The sequence below is a fragment of the Gorilla gorilla genome, chromosome 10, assembly GCF_029281585.2.
Source record: "Gorilla gorilla gorilla isolate KB3781 chromosome 10, NHGRI_mGorGor1-v2.1_pri, whole genome shotgun sequence".
Lineage (NCBI taxonomy): Eukaryota > Metazoa > Chordata > Mammalia > Primates > Hominidae > Gorilla > Gorilla gorilla.
The window spans coordinates 91,004,491-91,025,642 of NC_073234.2; the positions used below are offsets into that span (position 1 = coordinate 91,004,491).

Below are 21,152 nucleotides of genomic sequence, written 5' to 3' on the forward strand. Positions count from 1 at the left end.
CTATGTTGGCTTATCCCTGTTCTAGCACAGTGACTTGCATTAAAAGGCCATGGTAAATGCTAATTACTTGATTGAGAAAAGTTGGAAAATCCATAGATGGGAGAACTGGCCAGACCAGGGAGAATTTCTATCCCAGTTATTCTTTGCTATATAACAAATTACCCGAAAGCTTAGTGGCTTCAAACAAGAATTTATTATGTTCAAGGATTTACTGGGAATTGGAAAGGAGACATTAGGGCTGGCTTCTCTCTGCCATGAGGTCTGGGGTCTCAGATGAGAAGACTAATCATCAATGTCTGGAGCTGGAATTATCTGAAGACTTACTCATATCTGGTGTTTGAGAGGGAAAGGCTCAAAGGTTAAGACTGCTAAGCGGAGCACTCATCTGTGGCTTCTCTGTGTGGGTCGGCTTCTTCATAACATGGCAGCCCCAGGGGAATCAGACAGGACTCCCAGAAGGAGTATTTCAATGCAACAAATGAAAGCATTTTTGGATCTGGCCTCTGAAGTCGCATAGTGTCACTTCTACTATACTCTATTGGTTGAAGTAGTCACAAGCCTACCCAGTTTCAAAGGGGAGAAAACATAAACCCCACCTCCTCATGGGAGGAGTGGCAAGGTCACATTATCACATAGCATGTGGGATAGGAACTATTGTAGCAGCCATCTTTGGAAAGTACAACCTGCAATGTTTAAATTCTTTGGAAAATGCAATTTCTAACCCAAGTCTAGGCTTTAACAGACTACAGTTTTGGACATGTTCAGTCTGTGACCAAATGTTCTGGAACTACATGGAGTCCACAGCCAGAATATCTTGTTAATAACAATAGCAGTAATAGACATCATTTGTTAACGCACACTAATGAATACTTACCAATGTCTTACAAGCATTTCCTAATTCCTCAAATTGACGCTATGATAAAGGGCTAATCATTATTCCATTTTACTAACAAGAAAATTGTGGCACAAAATTGTCAAGTGAGTTGGGCAAGATCAGTGGAACCAAGATTTGATATCAGCCATGTCTGTCTGACTCTGGAGTCTAGCTTCTTAATCCTGAAGCTGTACTGACTCTATATATGACATTGTCAGAGGCATGTGAACCAGAGCAACTCCATCTGGAATAGGAGCTGTGTAAAATAAGGCTGAGGCCCACTGGGCTGCGTTCCCAGAAGGTTAAGGCATTCTAAGTCATAGGATGAGTTAGGAGGTCAGCACAAGATATAGGTCATAAAGACGTTGCTGATAAAACAGTTTGCAGTAAAGAAGCCAGCCAAAACCCACCAAAACCAAGATGGCCACGAGAGTGACCTCTGGTTGTCCTCACTGCTGCACTCCCACCAGTGCCATGACAGCTTACAAATGCCATGGCAATGACAGGAAGTTACCCTATATGGTCTACAAAGGGGAGGCATGAATAATCCACCCCTTGTTTATCATATCATCCAGAAATAACCATAAAAATGGGCACCCAGCAGCCCTCGGGGCTGTTCTGTCTATGGAGTAGCCATTCTTTTATTCCTCTACTTTCTTAATAAACTTGCTTTCACTTTACTCTATGGGCTCTCCCTGAATTCTTTCTTATGCAACATCCAAGAACCCTCTCTGGGGGTCTGAATCAGGACCCCTTTCCTGTTACAACATTGTTCATCTTAAAGGCTTCAGAGCCCTTCGTTCTTATAGCTCTTTGTAAATAACTAGGTCTATGTGGGGAATGTCGCTTTTATCACTGATTCCTCCTGTAGCATGTTATATTGTTTCCGGTTATGTTTCAGCATGCACAAGCCCTTCTGGAAACTTTGAAAAATTATGTTTCATTCTGTTCCTCTAACCACAACTTGGTCATAAATGCTTCTGGAATTTGTTTTCATCAGCTCAGGGCATCATTTCTTCCTTTGCTCTTGCCTGCCACAGCAATGTCAAAGCAGCAAGCAAAAACACATCCACTGATAATTCTTTTTATCTTCTAACAGCAACTTTTGTTTCTATGTCTGAATCATCCTTTAGGGCTCATACCCTGTTCTGGAGTGAATGTATTACATCATGTATTTGGAAGGGGTTTTGTTGAGTGCCTGAGTGATGGTTTTCTCCAACGTATGGGGCAGAAGGTTCTTGTCACTTACTGCCCGAATTTTTCCAATCTAATTAAACACAAATTAGTGAAACCTGAGATACCCTGAGGACTCATTAAAGAGAAACTGTCAAACCTCTGAAAAACAGAATTTCCACATAGATTTCCCTACAGCTATGTTTGTCGATTTGTAGAAAGCTAAGAATACTCCAAGTAGTGATTAACGGTCTGAATGAAATTGCACACACGCACAAAAGAGCCCATTTAATAAACCAACAATGGAAGGTACAACTGTGGATCAACTGCTCCACATTTCTCTCCTTGGAGGTTCAAATGCAGCAATGAAACTAAGCTGGTACTTGAATGAAGTGATTTTCCTCCCTGAAAAGGAATCATGTTTCATCCCTACTTTCTAAATTCTTTTTTGTTTTGCCAGACATCTATTCCTTGTATTACATAAGAATAGAAAGCCACAAATTGTCTAGGCGCAGGTGGTCTAGCTTTGAAAGATGCTAATATCCACCATTCAACTAGAATCTCCCAGACTGTTTAATTGGAATTTTGTTTTGTTCTGTTTTGTTTATTTGTGTGTTTAGCATTAGCAGGGGGAACAGAAAACTGCCTCTCCTTTAGGCTGAGCACTTGGGAATAGACTTCCTAACATCAACTTAAAAGCCAAGAAAGAAAAAACATACTCGGGGACCATAACAGCTGCTGAGCTCTACAGAACGCAATTACTAAAACCATCTTGTATAGCTGTGAAGGGACACTCAAAGAGCTTTTAGCTAGTATAGATTCCTGGGTAGATTTTAAACTTTCTAAGACAATGTATAGATATATCAATGGAGAACATGCACATCTGGAAAAAATCACAAAATAACTGGGATAGAAAAAGAAGGGAGACAAATTCCCTACAACAGCCACTGAACTACAGCAACCCATGAAACGCAAGGATGGATTAAATGGCAATAAATTCGTTAAGAAATTTAATAGGATTATGTACAGAATATAGTACTCATTTCATTTCCTAGAATGATAAAGGCTGTCATCACTGGTCATTAGAGAAATGCAAATCAAAACCATAATGAGATACCATCTCACGCCAGTTAGAATGGTGATCATTAAAAAGTCAGGAAACAACAGATGCTGGAGACGGTGTGGAAAAATAGGAATGCTTTTACACTGTTGGTAGGAGTGTAAATTAGTTCAACCATTGTGAAAGACAGTGTGGCAATTCCCCAAGGATCTAGAACCAGAAATACCATTTGACCCAGCAATCCCATTACTGGGCACATACCCAGAGGATTATAAATCATTGTACTGTAAAGACACATGCACATGTGTTTATTGCAGCACTGTTCACAATAGCAAAGACTTGGAACCAGCGCAAATGCCTATCAGTGATAGACTGCATAAAGAAAATGTGGAACATATATACCATGGAATACTATGCATCATAAAAAAGGATGAGTTCATGTCCTTTGCAGGGACATGGATGAAGCTGGAAACCATCATTCTCAGCAAACTAACACAAGAACAGAAAACCAAACACCGCATGTTCTCACTCATAAGTGGGAGTTGAACAATGAGAACACATGGACAGAGGGAGGGGAACATCACACACCAGGGCCTGTCATGGGGTGGGGAGCTAGGGGAGGGATAGCATTAGGAGAAATACCTCATGTAGGTGACGGGTTGATGGGTGCATCCAACCACCATGGCATGTGTATGCCTATCTAACAAACCTGCACGTACTGCACATGTATCCCAAAACTTAAAGTATAATAATAATAATTTAAAAAGATAAAGTCTAAAAGGAATCTCAAAACAACATTCTGCGTAACCTTCTTATGTTTTATTTTGTTTGATAAGAAGACAATAGAGAAAAAGTAGATAATTATCAGTATGAATGGGACTAGCTACTGGCAACCTAGCTTCTGGGCCGTTACCCTTCCTATCACACTTCTTGGTACCTATGTTTTACAGAGTAGCTTACAGTATTGTTATATGAGTCATTTCATTATATCTTCACATGTGAGATATCAGAAAAGGCATCAGTTCATTTTAAAGATGATGCATATACTTAAATGCAATGAAATATAGAAAGTTTAATGGCCTAATGCTAGTTACACAGATAATGATACAAACAAGACCAAACCCCAGGCCTCTAGGTTTCAATATATATGTATATTATCTACTCTGGAGTTTAAGTGATTATATTCACTGAATGTTACCATTTACAAAGGTCAGGTTCTATTCAGTGATACCTTGAAATAATGTCCTTTTATAACAAATTCCTTTGTGAAAAAAAAAAGCCCATGATATTAATAGAAAAGAAAACAGAAGCAACAGGCACATCGCAGTAACATTTCATTGGTGGAAAAATTTAAAACTAACCAATCAGCAAACACTTTTCTCAGTGTTTTGTTTTTGGTTTTTTCCCTATTTTAAGAAAAATATAGCTGGTCAAAGGTAAGAAAAAGTTTATTTGCTTTATTTTTAGCGACTACATTTTTTCCCAACTATTCCATTCACCACCTTCTCTTGTCAGAAAAGGAAAACCTTCTTTCATTCATCTGTCTGGCCATTCATCAGGTTCTTATTGAGCACCTAATCCAAGCTAGAACTATGCTAGCTGCGGGGATACAATGGTAAACAAGAAAGACCAAGAAACCCCCAATCTAGCAGAAGACGTAGACAACTGAAATGGCTTTTGCAATACAGTGCTCTAAGGGCTGTGATGAGAACAGCATGCTTTGACCGCCACTAACTCCCATTGGGGAGGCCAGCGGGAAACCTCCTGGAGAAAATTACTCTAAGCTGAAACCTAAAACAGGGCAGAGTAGGGAATGAGGAAGAGTTTTTAAGGGAGCAACTGATGTAAAGGAGTAAAAACAAAGGGTTTCCTGTTCAAAGAACTGAAAGAAGTTGGTGAAAGAGGGGACAGAGGAAAAAGATGGGATTGGATTAGGAGACCAGGGCCGTATCTCACTGAGTGTTGTCAGCCGTGCCAAGGGCTTGAACTCAATCTTAAGGTTAACTGGAGTAAAGTTAAAGGGTTCATTAGGGAAAACATGAATAAATATCATTCTCCAATAAAATCATTCATGCCAGTTAGGGAACCAGTTAGGAGGTTGTTACTGTAAACCAGGTGAAAGAGATAACAGTGGTCTAAAATAGTTTCGTAAACCATTTGACTAACAGGACAATCAATTCCACACTTTGATTTTACATTCTTTATCTCATGTCATGGAAAATGTTTCCTGCTGAAAATTTTGCAACATAAGCAAGCAAGTGCAGTGATATTTTAGGGAGTGGAGCCCCCAGAATTGCACATTCTCCCGAATGGCCTTCTGCTCCTCTGACAGATGACACGCTGGGGGCTGGTCTAGCTGAATCACTTCACTCTCATTCTGTAACTCCCACCCCGTCCCTCCCCAGCCTAAACTGTGTCTTTTGGATCTTTTTCCTAGATCCAACATATTTGTCTTCTCCTTCAGCCCTAAGTTTTCTACAAATTTTCTTTTTTGTATGTTTTTTTGTTTGTTTTGGGGGTTATTGTTGCTGTTGTTGTTGTTTTTTGTTTGTTTGTTTTTGAGATGGAATCTCACTCTGTTGCCCAGGCTGGAGTGTAGTGGCATGATCTTGACTCACTGTATCTCTGCCTCCCGGGTTCAAGCAATTCTCCTGCCTCAGCCTCTTGAGTAGCTGGGATTACAGGCATGCACCACCACGTCCGGCTAATTTTTGTATCTTTAGTAGAGACGGGGTTTCACCATATTGGCCAGGATGGTCTGGATCTCTTGACCTTGTGATCCGCCCACCTCAGCCTCCCAAAGTGCTAGGATTACAGGCGTGAGCCACCGTGCCCAGCTCTACACATTTTCTTTTCTTTTCTTTTAATATAATAATAATGTTTATGCGAGGGAATCAGGAAAAAACTAAAATAACAGACTAAACGTACATAAGAGAGAGGGGTAATTGAAGTTAAAGCATTCTTTTTCTTTTTTTTTTTTTTAGGTGGACAGGAAGTAGAATTTATTGGTGAGTATTAAGAGGGGGAAGCACAGTGAAAGCCCTCATGAGTGCAGGGCCCGCCACTTCTCTAGAGGGCCACGACTGGGAAGGTACTTGACCCCACAGCCATCTGGGATGAGCCGCTTCTCAGCCACCATGTCTTCAAATTCATTGGCATTGAACTTGGTGAAGCCCCACTTCTTTGAGATGTGGATCTTCTGGCAGCCAGGAAACTTGAACTTGGCCCTGCCCAGGGCCTCAATCACGTGCTCCTTGTTCTGCAGCTTGGTGCGGATGGAGATGATAACTTGGCCAACTGGCCACAGTGCCCCGGGGCTTTCCAAAGGCACCTCGCATGCCTGTTTGGAGCCTACATTGGGGTAGTGCAAGGTCAAAAACATGTACATCCATCTGAAAGGACTGTCTCCAAGGTCCTTTAGAGCAACCCATACAACAAACAGGCTGCATACACTACCAAGGAAGCTGCTGTTTGCAGCTATTGCACACTGGGACACATTTTCTTAACACAAGTTTGAATTCCCCAAGACTCATAATTTGACCTCTGCTTTCTGAAATGGAAGTTTGACATAGATATACATTCTTTTCCTTAACAAAGGAGTTACAGATCATGAGTTGGTTAGTGCAATATACTTAAAATTGCTCCTTGCACATATGTCCACAAGTTTATCTTCTTCCCCTGGGTTCACAGTTTCCTCTGTTACCCTTACAGGGTCTCTGCATCTGTATTCACATGGGACAGCCTTGAGCAGCACAGCTCAGACCTCAGCTCGGCTGGGACGTTGTAGAAGAAAGTAGAGTACCAGGAGGAGAATGAAGTAGATGAATTCTAAGATTCTACGCTCTCTAGTGGAGTGTTGTTTCCTAAAAAATTATCAGACCACACATTCCACACATGAAAAATTCATCATACTTTGAAGATAATTAAAGTAAATGTCATCCAATTTTAACCAAATTTATATTCTACCACTAAAGGACATGCAAATGGCTTCTTTTAAAAATATATATAGCCAGAATGGTTTTTGGCAATATAACAATGAAAAAACTGAAACATTTTGGGGGTAATTAACTCATGTTTTAGATATCTACCATTATTAAAGTTTTCATGGGTAAGACTAGATCTTAAAACAGATTGATTTTTTGATGACCAGAAACTGAACTGAATTTGAACAAGTCCCATTGGGACTGAATTTTTAGCATCTCAAAAGTGGTGTTTAAAACCACACTACTCTGACAATGGGAAACCAATGAACATAGTACAGCCACAGGATCTTTGTATACTGCAATGGGTGGAAGTAAAGTTTCCCTAAAATAAAATTGATGTTCCTGTTATCAATTATCCCACAAGGAAGTAAATCCTGAGACAAGAAAGGAGGGCTTGGGAAATATGTCAGTTACCGAGGACAAAGAGAACCTCTCCCTTTTCTAGGTGAGGGACTCATCTTAATGAGCAATGAAGCCTCAATACTGTAACAGCCAGTGCTAGTGACTGGGCATGGGGTGAGTTGCCCCTATAATCAAGAATAAAGCAAGGACCTGCCTGATGAGGAACCCCCAAAGGATTTGGAACAGAGGCTGCAATTTTCAGATGTTTTGTATAAGTTGCACTTCCCTTCTATTATCCTCAAACAATATGTTTTAAAATGCTCCAAATCCTAAAAATCTTACAATGATTAAATGTAATTCCTGGCCTCTCCTTTACTAAGAGAAATTAAAGAAAAAGGAGACGCCCAACTGCTGGAGTGCACATGTCTAGTGGAGTTGTTTACCCTTTCCCAAGTCCGAGGTGGCTTTGGCAGCAGCAATTATGGTTGGAGAAAACCGTGCCTGCAGTGATGTTCTCACAGACAGTTCAGAAGAAAAAGGCCAGCTGAAGAGAGATTCTGGAGCAACCAGCACCTGAGCCAGTGGTGTGGATGCCCTGCCATGAGGGCCTGCAGCAGCATGCAGTGAGAACATTCGGGATTTCCTTTTGAGAATGTCAAGTCATCACGGACAGCGGCTCATGAGTCAGACCTCACCCCGTGTATCATCGTCAGAACACCATCCATGGTGGTTTGGACCATTACGCAGTTTTAAATTGTTTTTGTTCTTATTCATTGTTTAATTTATATCTGTGGTGGATCATTGGTTAAAGACAGGAAGCAAAGAACACTGATGTTGAAATACAAATTTATACGAAACATAAAAGAGATAATTCTATAAATTCCCTTAAGAGTTTCTTTAACCAAACCTACCAGTTGCATTGAACTAATCAAAATATTTATATAGCACATCACGCTCTCTCTAGTTCTACTTTTAGAATGTTAAAAGAGAAACTATTTTGCCAATAATATGGAATTTGGGGTTTTCGTCTAATGGGATTAAATATTATCCATAACAAAATATTTTATTTGAGCATAGGCTAGGAAAATGACAACTGAAATCTTTTCTCTGAACCCATATTTTAGGAACAAAAATATAAAAATTATTTCAATAAAACACTTGTGTTTTTAAAAGTAAAATGCAAGAAATCCAAACATAAAATAAGCAGTTTTGTTGATGTTGCCACAAGTAGTTACATTTATATCTATATTTTAATATATATTTGGTCCCCAACTAAATATTATAGAAAACATTTTACATTTCAGATCTTTCAGTTTTTTAAAATTAAAAAAAATTTTTAAATAAAATTTTAAAAAATTGATAGCAAATGTTACTTGTTAAGTGGGAAAAAGTTAAAATGTATTTTATATAATAATTATTAAGATTATATTTAAACAATCAATTAAGATCACCATGTAATTTATCATCCAAACTAGAACAGTTTTGAGAATGGAAAGGGCTACTAATAATAATCATCATCCCAGGAGAATATATAAAATCCAGGCCTATCCTAAGGAAATGGGACTTTTGGTAATACTACTAAGAATATGATCTGTAATAACATATTGGCCTTTTCATAAATTTTAAATTATTTATTATGCAACACATAAGATGATGAGATGATTTTTACTGTAGAAGGGACATATGCCAGAAAACAAACCTAAACTAGATTGTGCTATTTTAATCCAATTCCTTCATTTCACAGATGAAGATCATAAACCTAAATATGCTAAAAGGTATGACCAAGGTATGACACCTAAGCTAGAAGAAACTTTCATGCCTTTAAATTATAATGACTCGCTTGATGACAGATGACCAGGAAATTAAAAACATAATTTTAATAACTACTTCCTAAAATTATAACAAGTAATGTGAAATAATTAGCATCTTTAATAAAAATCTCGAAAAATAATTGTTATTGTCAATATTCTGAGATGTTGTACCATGCTTATTTATAGAAACTCTAATAATCAGTCCCAGTGGCAGAAAAACTTACCAAGGTTGTCAGAGGTGAGACAGACAGGTGTGGGCTGGTAACCTGAAGCAGCTGGTGATCTGAGCAGTTCCTCATCTGGAAGGTCATAGGAAAGGGAAAGTTCTCACACTGACAACTGAGCCTGCAAGCTCATCCCCACCAGTCCCGCAACATGGTGGCCTGCTTAAGTAACAATGACTGAGCCTGAGATGGTACAATGAAAGAACGGTAATCTTGTGCCCAGATGTAGAACATTCAGAATCTGGAGAAGTAGGGCCATCTGATTTGTGGAAACAGCCTAAAACAACAATACTGGGACAGAGGCAGATGCAATGGCCACTAGTAGCCAGATTAGACTTCAGTTCTCATTTCACCTTCCATTTGTAAACGGGTCTAGCCTCTCAGAATTCAGTAAACCTCAGAATCCGTGGACAATTTGGGGAAGGAGTGCAATGGAGTTTTGATAAAAAGCTACAGAATATTCTGCTGAACAGTAGAAGGGGCATCTTGAGCAATTCTTTGGAAAAATTAAACATGACACAAAAGCCATTCACAAGTGGTGTTTCCATTATGCTTAAATTCAAATTGTGTAAAACCCAGTGAAGATAGAAAGGGAACTGGTAAATTGGACCATTATAGATCATTTTATGTGTATAATTGAATGATTCTTACATAATTTCAGCATATTAGTTGACAAATTAGAAAAAGAAGAAAATAAACAATGTTCGGTCTGATTAAAGGAATAAAGGCAAGAAGTAAGTAGAGTAATTAATAGAAGTGAAATAAGACAATAATGATGAAGACAGATAATAATGGCACCTTAGCGGGAAAAGTCCTTCCATTGCTACTTAGTGGCAGTTTTTTCAATTTTTTTTTCCACAGTAAACTTTTCACACAGCCCTTTGAGTTCTACAAAAGAAAGAACACAAGATTTGAAGATGGAAAATTTGAACTTAAATCGTTGCTCCACCATTGACCTTGAGCCAATAACATTGTTTTTTTATCCTTGTTTCCCTTTACTGCAGAGGAGCAGGAATGCCTTACTCACAGGGCTTGTTGAAAGAAATAAATACAGTAATTATGTGAGCAGGTTCAACATACAGAAGGCCATCAAATATGTTAATTTCTTTTCAAGAATATTTAAAATAATCTTGAAGAATACAAGGAAGAATATCTAAAAATATAAGAAACATTAAAGAAAAGAAAGAATCTGGAAAGTCTTGTAGGGAGTTCGCCATTTAAAAGAGCTCATTAGCATTTCATAACCTTTCCAGTTAATAAGGTGCTGTTCTGAAGATTCTATCATTATATGATACACAGGTTGCAATTAATGAAATATGGAAAAATGAAAACTCTATTAGAAAATTTCCAGTTAGCAGAACAGGGATTGTAATTATTCCTCAAATAATTGTAATTTGAGGAAAAGCATTAATAATTAAAAGGTCAAGATGGTCCACCCCTTAGGAACCTAAGTAGCAGGGAGTTTATAATGCAAATTATAATTTTTATTAGGTATGTGAGGGGAAAACTTCACCTCTAAGCACAAAAACTCTAAAAGAGGACAGACTATCTTTTTTACTTACCTGAACAGATTCCTATTCTTCTTTTGTTTGGTCTAGACATTACCATCACCTTTCTAAGACGTTCATTGAATGTTATAGGTCCCAAGAATAAAAAAAGTGCAACTAATTGTGTAGCTAAAATAAAAACAATTTTTAAAATAAAGAATACAAAATAGGAATTAACAATGAGATACAACAGAATAAACAATAAAAGCCAAGTTTTCCAGGGTAGATCAGGGTCACCACCATCACCATCAGCATTATAGTATCTCTTTTATTAGCTGTTACAAAATCTAGAGCATTTCTTAAGATTCCTCCTAGAAAATTCCAGAAGTCCTAGAGATTATTTTAAATATGCTCATTATTAACCTCCTAGATACCACTTAGCACCTGTCATTTTTCTCTACCCCTGTTTCAACAGCTGCAGTAATGGCTTCTGGAGAAATGGCAGAATCAATGAGAATTAGCCAAACCAATTCCATGAACAATTCCGGTAAGTCATGTCCTCTCCATTTCTGCAAGTCAGGATTAGGCTGCTTCAGCTCACACTCCAGTGCTCCAACAAATAGAGAAAAGAAACATTCCTCATGCCTCGTGAACTGCCCTGCTGTAAAATCCATATGTTGAAAACATCTTAAGGCACTCCAGTAAAACAATCTTCTTTTTTCAAATGTGTAAGTATTATGTTGAACAACTATGGTCTGTAAGAAATTAGAAAGCCATTCTGTTTTGTTCTGCTGTCTTTATATTTATTCAATATTTGGGGGATTGTCCTTCCCCTGTCCACTGGATAAAAACTTGGGCAGGCCATGGCATTTTTCAGGTAATTTTTAGGTAACACAAATAGTCAGTGGTGTACTGAATCTGCTTATACTAACTTGCAAGATTGCATGTATTTCTTCCTAACTCTGCATTTAGTGATATCATGTTGGAGACTTAAAATACTCACCTAGGTTGACAGAGAGAATATATCTTAAAAGGGACAGACCTCTAAATGGTACTGCTCTTCTCCCTCTGCCCAGATGACATCTCCATCCTCCCGACTGGTGCAAGTGTGTGGAAGGCATGGATGCTGAAAGAGATCACATTCTAGGAGTGTAGTGATTATAGCCTACAAAGGTCAAGAGAAGACATGGTGTGAAGATCTGTTTTCTGAATGATAAATTTAACATGATGAGTAAATGAATTATTGCTCACATGTTCCTGCATGCTCTGGGTGAGATTTGCATTTTTGTTCATCAACAATGAAGCTCAGTATCATTCTTTGAAAGATTCACTGGACACCACTCTTCAAGGGCAGCAAGAAAGATGATACACTGTCATGAGTAATGAGGTAATCAACATCAAATAAGTTGTATTAGAGAATTGCAGAAACAAGATCTATACTGTTTCTATACAATTGAGTCCTGAAGAGTCATGGCCGAGTCAGTCATCACAGCACTGCTACATTTTTCTCACAGTGGGAGATATAAAATTGACAAGAAGTGGACTATAAAGAATATAAAGAGAGAGTTCCTGGATTTGAACAGGAAGAGACAATGCCTTAACACTGCAAGGAATCTTCTTGTGCAGTGACTGGACAATATGCAAACACCTAAGTGCTTCTCTAGATCTTCACCAATCAAGATAAATCACTACGCCTCACATGAGCCCATACATTTTCCAATACATTTTTTAAAGAATTGTTTTTATAGACAGGAGTCCTGCAAAAAAATATTTGCCAGTGTTTCATATACATTATGTGTGACCAAAGGCTAAAGGATGGCTAAGTGACAAAACTTCTGCTGAACTAAAGATGGCCTCTACACTTGACACAGTCCCATGTTCTTTGGCCAGACTTCAGATCCCCGACAATCTTCTCTGTTAGGATAACTACTTTTCAGCAGTGGTTCCTTGACCCTTTATGAAATTAAAGCTCTGTTGGAACACCACACCGCCCCCCACCCCCACCCAAGCTATCCAAGCATGTTTTTACATAGCTGAACAAGCAATAACGTAGTCAACGATCTGCACTAACCTCAGTGACTCCTGCTTTACAAAGCCTTCCTTATTGATGTGTGTTTGGAATTGAATGAAGGAGAGGGAACAAAGACAAATTATGAGCAAGGAGAAAGGAGAAGGAAGTGCAGGAGATTGCAGATCTAACATTGCAGAAATTAGCCTAACAAAATAGAGGGCCCAGTGAATACATTTAGGAAAAGGAATATGGGTCTATGAAACTGAATACAGCGCCAATTCTGTCATTCCTCTGTTCCTCCACATATATAATTCCTCATCATTCTCAGGAAACTCCATTTCTTTCCCAGACAGGACTGTTGGAATACATCTCCCTCTCCTACTAGATAATCCATAGAACACAACATCCTCAGCAGTACATTTCTGAACTTTGAGCTATGCTGACTAGAATACGAGGAGAATGAGTGGAAGACTTCGGTCCAAGGTGGGGCTTAGCCTCTGAGGTGTGGTATAGCCATGTTTACCATGCTTTCAGACCTTTCGCCATACAGATTAAAAAGTGTAGTAAGAATGTGCTTATTGCCTATTTACAACTATATAACTTGAGGCTAATGACACAACGTGGCACCAGTGACGGAGTAAGAAACCGAAAACAAAATTTGAATGTTAGATTTAGGTGACAAGGTTTGCCAAGCAAGTTTTTGCAATCATTTCAGTAATTATTCTGAAATTTTAGGGTGGCATGATTGAGGTCCAAAAAGTTCAAGATCATGATTGGTACTTCCTACAACATTGCAGGTCCTCATGAGGCTGAGGACATTAGCCAAAGATCAAGCATGTCTTCTTTGAGGGAACCAGAGGAAACTTGAGAAGCTGTTGTCATGGAGCATCTGCTAATTAATGCTACCTTGTCATTTTTGTTGAATGCTATCTCCATCTCTTTTAAGGTAAATGCAATAAAGTGTAATTCACATACAATCTACGTGCTTCAGTCTTCATTTTATTCTATTCTCAAGTCCTGTCTTCTGTAGACTTAATTCACACTCCAAGTCCCTACTTATTTTTCTGCATCATCTAGTGTATTACCATTGAACTCCAATGGGTTTTATACACACACATATGTACATGCACATGTGGATTCACACACATATTCCACGAACAAGAATTGATTTTCACAGTCAGCACATGATGCACATTTTACATCATGATCTAATAAAAATATACACATGTATAAATATAAATGAATAAATGTTTGACACACAATAATTATCCCAATACATATGATATATTCTGTTATTATCTATTTTATTTGTAATGCTAATATTCATGAACTGATTAGTTTATCTAATTATGGGTTTCAGCCTGTAGTTTAAATCCATTTTGCTCTACATCCCACGTGCAGATTGTACCCCGGAATACATTGGTGAATAATCAATAAAATTCATTATAGAATTATCTGCTCCTCAGCTTTTTCTTTCTTTACTTTTTGGTCCAAGTGAAATAACTGTGCCAAGCATTTTACAGTATTCCCAACTAATCTCTGAATTCAAAAGGGAGGCATATATCCTCATTTTCAAGTAAATTTAAGAATTAAATACTTGTTCTGCCAGAAAGATAAACATACATATACCTACCTACACACACACACAAACACACACACACATACACATGGACAGAAATAAAGGCCTGGAAATAGATGCCCAACATTTATAATAGTGATTATCTCAAGATAATAAGACTGAATAAAAACGGGAAGGGAATGAGGGACTATCACCTTTTACATTATGTACTTCCACACTTTTTTACAATAGACTTGTATTATTAGTGTACTTTTTAACTTAATTAAGATACATTCAGTTTTAGAAATTTGGAAAACATGACAATAAATCTCCAAAGTCTCACCACCCAGAAAAAAATCAGTCATAAAAATTGGATACATTTCTGTTCATCTTTTCTTCCATTAACATACACACACAATCACACACATACACACAGAACACTATAATTATAGTAGACATAGATTTTTATCCTTTTTCACTTAGCATTATAATCAAGGATATTTAGCCAAGTTGTTAAAATTTTTCCAACTACTTAGCATTTCATAATTGCATATAGTTCATCAAATGGGTATTTCAAAAAATAGAAAAGTGGTCATTTATTATTAAAATTATTTCCAGAATTCTCAATAAGAATATTTTAATAAATTATAACCCCCAAATGAAATAATAAAATTATTAAATTTCTACCACAATTATGTGTAAAACAGACATACACAGTTGAACAAGATTGAAGCCCACAGAATAGTTTAAAAAGGAGTGTGCCTTAGTATCATTAAACATTTCTTACCCAGTCTAGGTAAAATAGTTCACATAAGTGTTCAGCACTTTGAGGATATAATCATTTAAAAATGGCTTAGAAAATTTACAAATAATTAAACTTAATTAACTTTAATAGGGCAGCATGAGTAGAGCTATACAGATAAAATAAACAATACAAACCATTAAATGGAGGAAAAATCTAGAATGGGCATAGTTTTAAACATATTGCACTTGAAGAACCTGTACAAACCTAGTGGTAATAGCTAAATAGGCAGGTAGGCTTGTACCTGTCAAGCTCAAAAGAGATAAAGTGGTCAGACTGCATATTTAGCAACAGGGAGCTAAAGCCAAGGCCAGTGAATGAGCCCAGACAAGTACTGTACATGGGATGAAAGAAGGCCACGGCCATGAAAGGAGCCGGGCACATTCCTCAGCCCCGGGCTCAAAACAAACAAGCCCAGTACAAACACATCCCATCCTCCCATCCCACCACATATCGCCATATATCTCTCAAACTTCCTGAGCCCAGTACAAACACCACCAGGAAAGTCTCCGATAAGGGGACAGCCGTTCAAAGTTTTACAGAAAGAGCGGGAACCAAAAGAATTCCTTTGTTCCCCTGTAACTTTCAGGCTATAAAAAGCGAACACTCGCATTGTTCAAGGCCCTCTTGTATGCTGTGGAATGGAAGGACCGGGTTCGAACTTGTAGTAAAGATCCTTGCCGCTTGGCTTTGACTTTGGACTCTGGTGGTCTTCTTTGAGGAACTAACGGTCTGGGCATAACATCTGGGGGCTCGTCCGGGATTCCCCAAGCCCACCAGACGCCTGGTCAACAGATCTGCTAGGATCGATCTACTGATAGGTGAGCTGGCTCGTCTCCGTTTGTCTGTCTGTGTCTGTTCTGAATCCGAATCTGTGACTCGCGAGGTCTGAAACTGGAGCTGGCACAGTCCTGGCGGACGCGCTATAGGACGGCCAGCGGTGACCGGTGGGAGACGTCCCCTGGCTCTCATCTGATCTATATTGCAATCTGAGCTGCCCCGGTTTGGCGGGCAGCAGCTTTCTCTGATCTGAGCTGCCCCGGTTTGGCGGGCAGCAGCTGTCTCTGATCTGAGCTGCCCCGGTTTGGCGGGCAGCAGCTGTCTCTGATCTGAGCTGCCCCGGTTTGGCAGGCAGCAGCTGTCTCTGATGTGGGCTGCCCCAGCGCGATCGCGATCCAGGCAGCTAACTCTGACCCGGGCTTCCGGTGTGCGCTTGCAATCTGAACTGCCCCGGTTTGGCGGGCAGCAGCTGTCTCTGATCTGGGCTGCCCCAGCGCGACCGCGATCCAGGCAGCTAACTCTGACCCGGGCTTCCGGTGCGCGCTTGCGATCTGAACTGCCCCGGGTTGGCGGGCAGCAGCTGTCTCTGATCTGGGCTGCCCCAGCGCGACCGCGATCCAGGCAGCTAACTCTGACCCGGGCTTCCGGTGCGCGCTTGCGATCTGAACTGCCCCGGGTTGGCGGGCAGCAGCTGTCTCTGATCTGGGCTGCCCCAGCGCGACCGCGATCCAGGCAGCTAACTCTGACCCGGGCTTCCGGTGCGCGCTTGCGATCTGAACTGCCCCGGTTTGGCGGGCAGCAGCTGTCTCTGATCTGGGCTGCCCCAGCACGACCGCGATCCAGGCAGCTAACTCTGACCCGGGCTTCCGGTGCGCGCTTGCGATCTGAACTGCCCCGGTTTGGCGGGCAGCAGCTGTCTCTGATCTGGGCTGCCCCAGCGCGACCGCGATCCAGGCAGCTAACTCTGACCCGGGCTTCCGGTGCACGCTTGCGATCTAAACTGCCCCGGTTTGGCGGGCAGCAGCTGTCTCTGATCTGGGCTGCCCCAGCGCGATCGCGATCCAGGCAGCTAACTCTGACCAAGGCTGCCAAAGTGCGCCTGCAATTAGATATCATTAATAAGTCAGATCAGATTTCCTTTACAGGGATTCAAACCCACATTCCTTTACAGGAAAAGACTACAAATTATTACAGGGTGAGTAATACCCAGAGCACTCCTCTATCTCTCCTTACGAGTAATTTCAAAGAAGTTAGAGCAAAGGGCCATAATCTTAGTATAGAAATCAGGAAAAGAAAGCTAATTACTCTGTGTCGCTCCGAATGGCCTGCCTTTGATGTGAGGTGGCCGCCCGAAAGGACCTTCCGAATTGCTGTCATCACTAAAGTAAAGTCCAAGATTTTCCTACCTAGGCGTGCAGGCCACTTAGATCAAATCCCATATATCCTCATATAGCAGGACCTTGTTAAGAACCCACCTCCTTGGCTGTCCCCTTTCCAATTAGCCTCTGAACCCTGTAAGGCACTGGTTGCTCGACCACTAAAATCCAAGCAACCAACTGTCCCCCCCATCCTGTTCTACCTGACAGCGGGGACCCACTGTTCACAGAACCCCCTCCGTACCCCTCCGGGCCCCAGGCCCCAGCCCCCCTGGCTGAGCTGCAGGAAGGAGCAGGCGGACAGGAGGCGGCTGGCACACACGGGCCCGCTGAAAGGGAAAGTAACTTTGAAAGGCCGGCGGGGCGGACGCGAAGGCGCACTTCGCGGACTAGCCCCCCTCAGCCGCCTGACTCCATGGTGGCTTTACCCCTTCGGGAAATAAGACCCCCAGATGACACAGGAATCCCCAGGCTCCAGTACTGGCCATTCTCCACCAGTGATCTGTATAACTAGAAGACTCAGAGTGCTCGGTTTTCAGACAACCCCAAAGATTTACTGGCTTTACTGGATAGTGTCATGTTCACCCACCAGCCCACTTAGGATGATTGTCAGCAGCTCCTCCGAATCTTGTTCACCACGGAAAAGCGAGAGAGAATACAGATAGAAGCTAGAAAGCTGGTCCCGAGGGACGACGGTCAACCGACTGCCAACCCCAACCTCATAAACGCAACCTTTCCTCTGACCAGGCCGGCGTAGGACTACAACACGGCAGAAAGTAGAGGACAGCTACACCTTTATCGCCAGACTCTAATGGCAGGTCTCCAGGCAGCTGCTCGCAAGCCCACTAATTTGGCTAAAGTATATTCTATTCTGCAGGGGAAGACAGAGAGCCCAGCTACCTACTTAGAAAGATTAATGGAAGCTTTTAGACAGTACACCCCCACAGATCCAGAGGCTCCAGGAAGTCAGGCAGCTGTTGTAATGTCTTTCGTAAATCAGGCAGCCCCAGATATTAAGAGAAAACTCCAGAAATTAGAAGACTTGGAGAGGAAGCAGATTCAGGACCTCCTTCAGATAGCCCAGCAGGTTTACAATAACAGAGATACTCCAGAGGAAAAGCAATTTAAGGCCACTGAAAAAATGACCAAGGTCCTGGCAGCAGTAGTATAGAAAGAGCATCTACAGCCAAAGTACACCCAACCTAGGCGGCCCCCCCGGCATGATAATCTGAGCAAAGACCAATGTGCCTATTGTAAGGGGGCTGGCCACTAAGTAAGAGACTGCCCCAAAAAGAAACCACGAGGACAAGGACCCGGACCCCCTAGGTCTACACCCGTACTAGTCACTCAAGACGAAGACTAAGGAAGACGGGGTTTGGACCCCCTCCCCGAACCTAAAGTAACTTTGCAAGTGGAGAGGTCCCCAGTCCAGTTCTTGGTCGATACAGGAGCACAGCACTCGGTCTTAGTTAAAACTAATAAGAAATTATCCTCCAAATCCTCATAGGTACAAAAGGCCACAGGAGTTAAGAAATACCCATGGACAACACAAAGAACAGTAAACCTCAGAGCCAAGAATGTAACCCATTCTTTCCTAGTCATCCCTGAGAGCCCCTGTCCCCTATTGGGGAGATACCTGCTAACTAAAATAGGAGCACAGATCCATTTCCTCCCTGAAGGGCCCGTCGTGACCAACTCCCACAATCGACCCGTGTCCGTCCTGACTATAAACTTAGAAGATGAGTACCGGCTCCACCAGGAGAAAGCGGCCCCTGACCAGGACATAGCAACCTGGCTCCAGCAATATCCAGAAGCGTAGGCGGAAATGGGGGGCTTAAGTCTAGCAAAACACCGTCCTGCCTTATTTATTGAACTTAAGCCTAGGACAGACCCCGTGCGGGTACGCCAATACCCAATGCCCCTAGAGGCCAAGAAAAGGATTGCCCCGCATATCCGCCGCCTCCTTGACCAAGAGGTCCTTCGCCCATGTCACTCACCCTAGAATACTCCATTGTTGCCAGTACGAAAACCTAATAGTGGATAATACAGACCTGTACAAGACTTAAGTTACTGCCGCTCCAGCGTACCTCTGGCCTTGATGCATGAAGCTGCTCCTATCAGTGAACTAGACGAGGTCGGCGTCAGGAAGTGGGTGGTCCTGCAGGTCTTCTCAAACTCCATGCACCTGAGCTAGTATCTTGGTGCAGTCATGGAGTGGGGCGTCCAGGTCCGGGTTGGGCAGCAGCGAGGCAGGGTATGTCAACAAGAAGGTTGTGGACATACATCCAACTGTACCTAACCCGTATACCCTCCTAAGTACCTTAAACCCTAAACATCAATGGTACACTGTTTTAGATTTGAAAGATGCTTTCTTCAGTTTGCCTTTAGCCCCTCAGAGCCAAAAGCTCTTCGCCTTCGAGTGGAATGACCCTGATAGAGGCATAAGTGGCCAACTGACATGGACCAGGCTGCCGCAAGGATTCAAAAACTCTCCTACCCTGTTCGATGAGGCCCTCCATGAAGACCTAGGTGAGTACCGACGTAAACACCCTGAAATAATTTTACTACAGTATGTTGATGACCTCCAAATTGCTGCTGAGACCCAAGAAGCTTGCATCCAAAGGACCAAAGGTCTCTTACAAGCTCTGAGGAATCTAGGCTACCGAGCCTCGGCAAAGAAAGCTTAAATCTGTAAGCCAGAGGTAACATATCTAAGGTACCTGCTTAAAGGAAGGCAGCGCTGGCTAACAGACGCCCAGAAACAAACTGTTCTGCAGATCCCCAGGCCACAATCCACCCGACAAGTGAAAGAATTCCTGAAGTCGGCAAGATTTTGCAGACTATAGATACCTAGGTTCGCAGAACTGGCTAAACCCTTGTATCAGGCAACACGAAGGCAACAGCCATTTAATTGGACAGACGAAGCCGAGTTGGCCTTCCAACAGATTAAAACCGCCCTACTCTCCACGCCTGCACTAGGACTACCTGATGTTACCAAGCCCTTCCACTTATACGTGGATGAGAATAAAGGTGTCGCCAAGGCAGTAATAACTCAGAACTTAGGCCCCTGGCAGAGGCCAGTTGCCTACCTGTCAATGAAGTTAGACCCAGTAGCTGCCGGGTGGCCCCCTTGTCTCCGAATGATTGTGGCCACGGCTCTGATGGTGCAAGATGCTGATAAACTTGTCATAGGGCAAGAATTGCAGGTCGTTACTCCACATGCCATCGAAGGTGTACTCAAACAGCCACCTAATCGATGGATAAGTAATGCCCGGCTCACCCACTACCAAGGACTACTACTAAATCCTCTCAGGATAATTTTCCTGCCCCCAACGACCTTAAACCCTGCCTCGCTGCTGCCCAACCCGGACCTGGACGCCCCACTCCATGACTGCACCAAGATACTAGCTCAGGTGCACGGAGTTCGAGAAGACCTGCAGGACCGCCCACTTCCTGACGCCAACCTCGTCTAGTTCACTGATAGGAGCAGCTTCATGCATCAAGGCCAGAGGTACGCTGGAGCGGCAGTAACTTCAGAGACTGAGGTAATCTGGGCGGAACCCTTGCCCCCGGGGACATCGGCCCAGAAGGCCGAACTGATAGCGCTCACCCAAGCTCTTACCTTAAGGGCGAGGAAAAAGCTGACAGTATATACAGACAGCCGATATGCT

At 41.8% G+C, this 21,152-nt stretch overlaps 2 pseudogenes; both read right to left on the reverse strand.

Annotated features, from left to right (window-relative positions):
• Positions 1-6,066: 6,066 nt before the first annotated feature.
• Positions 6,067-8,065, reverse strand: LOC129526070 (large ribosomal subunit protein uL16-like; annotated as a pseudogene).
• LOC115930320 (uncharacterized) lies at positions 6,507-6,668 on the reverse strand (annotated as a pseudogene).
• Positions 8,066-21,152: the final 13,087 nt, after the last annotated feature.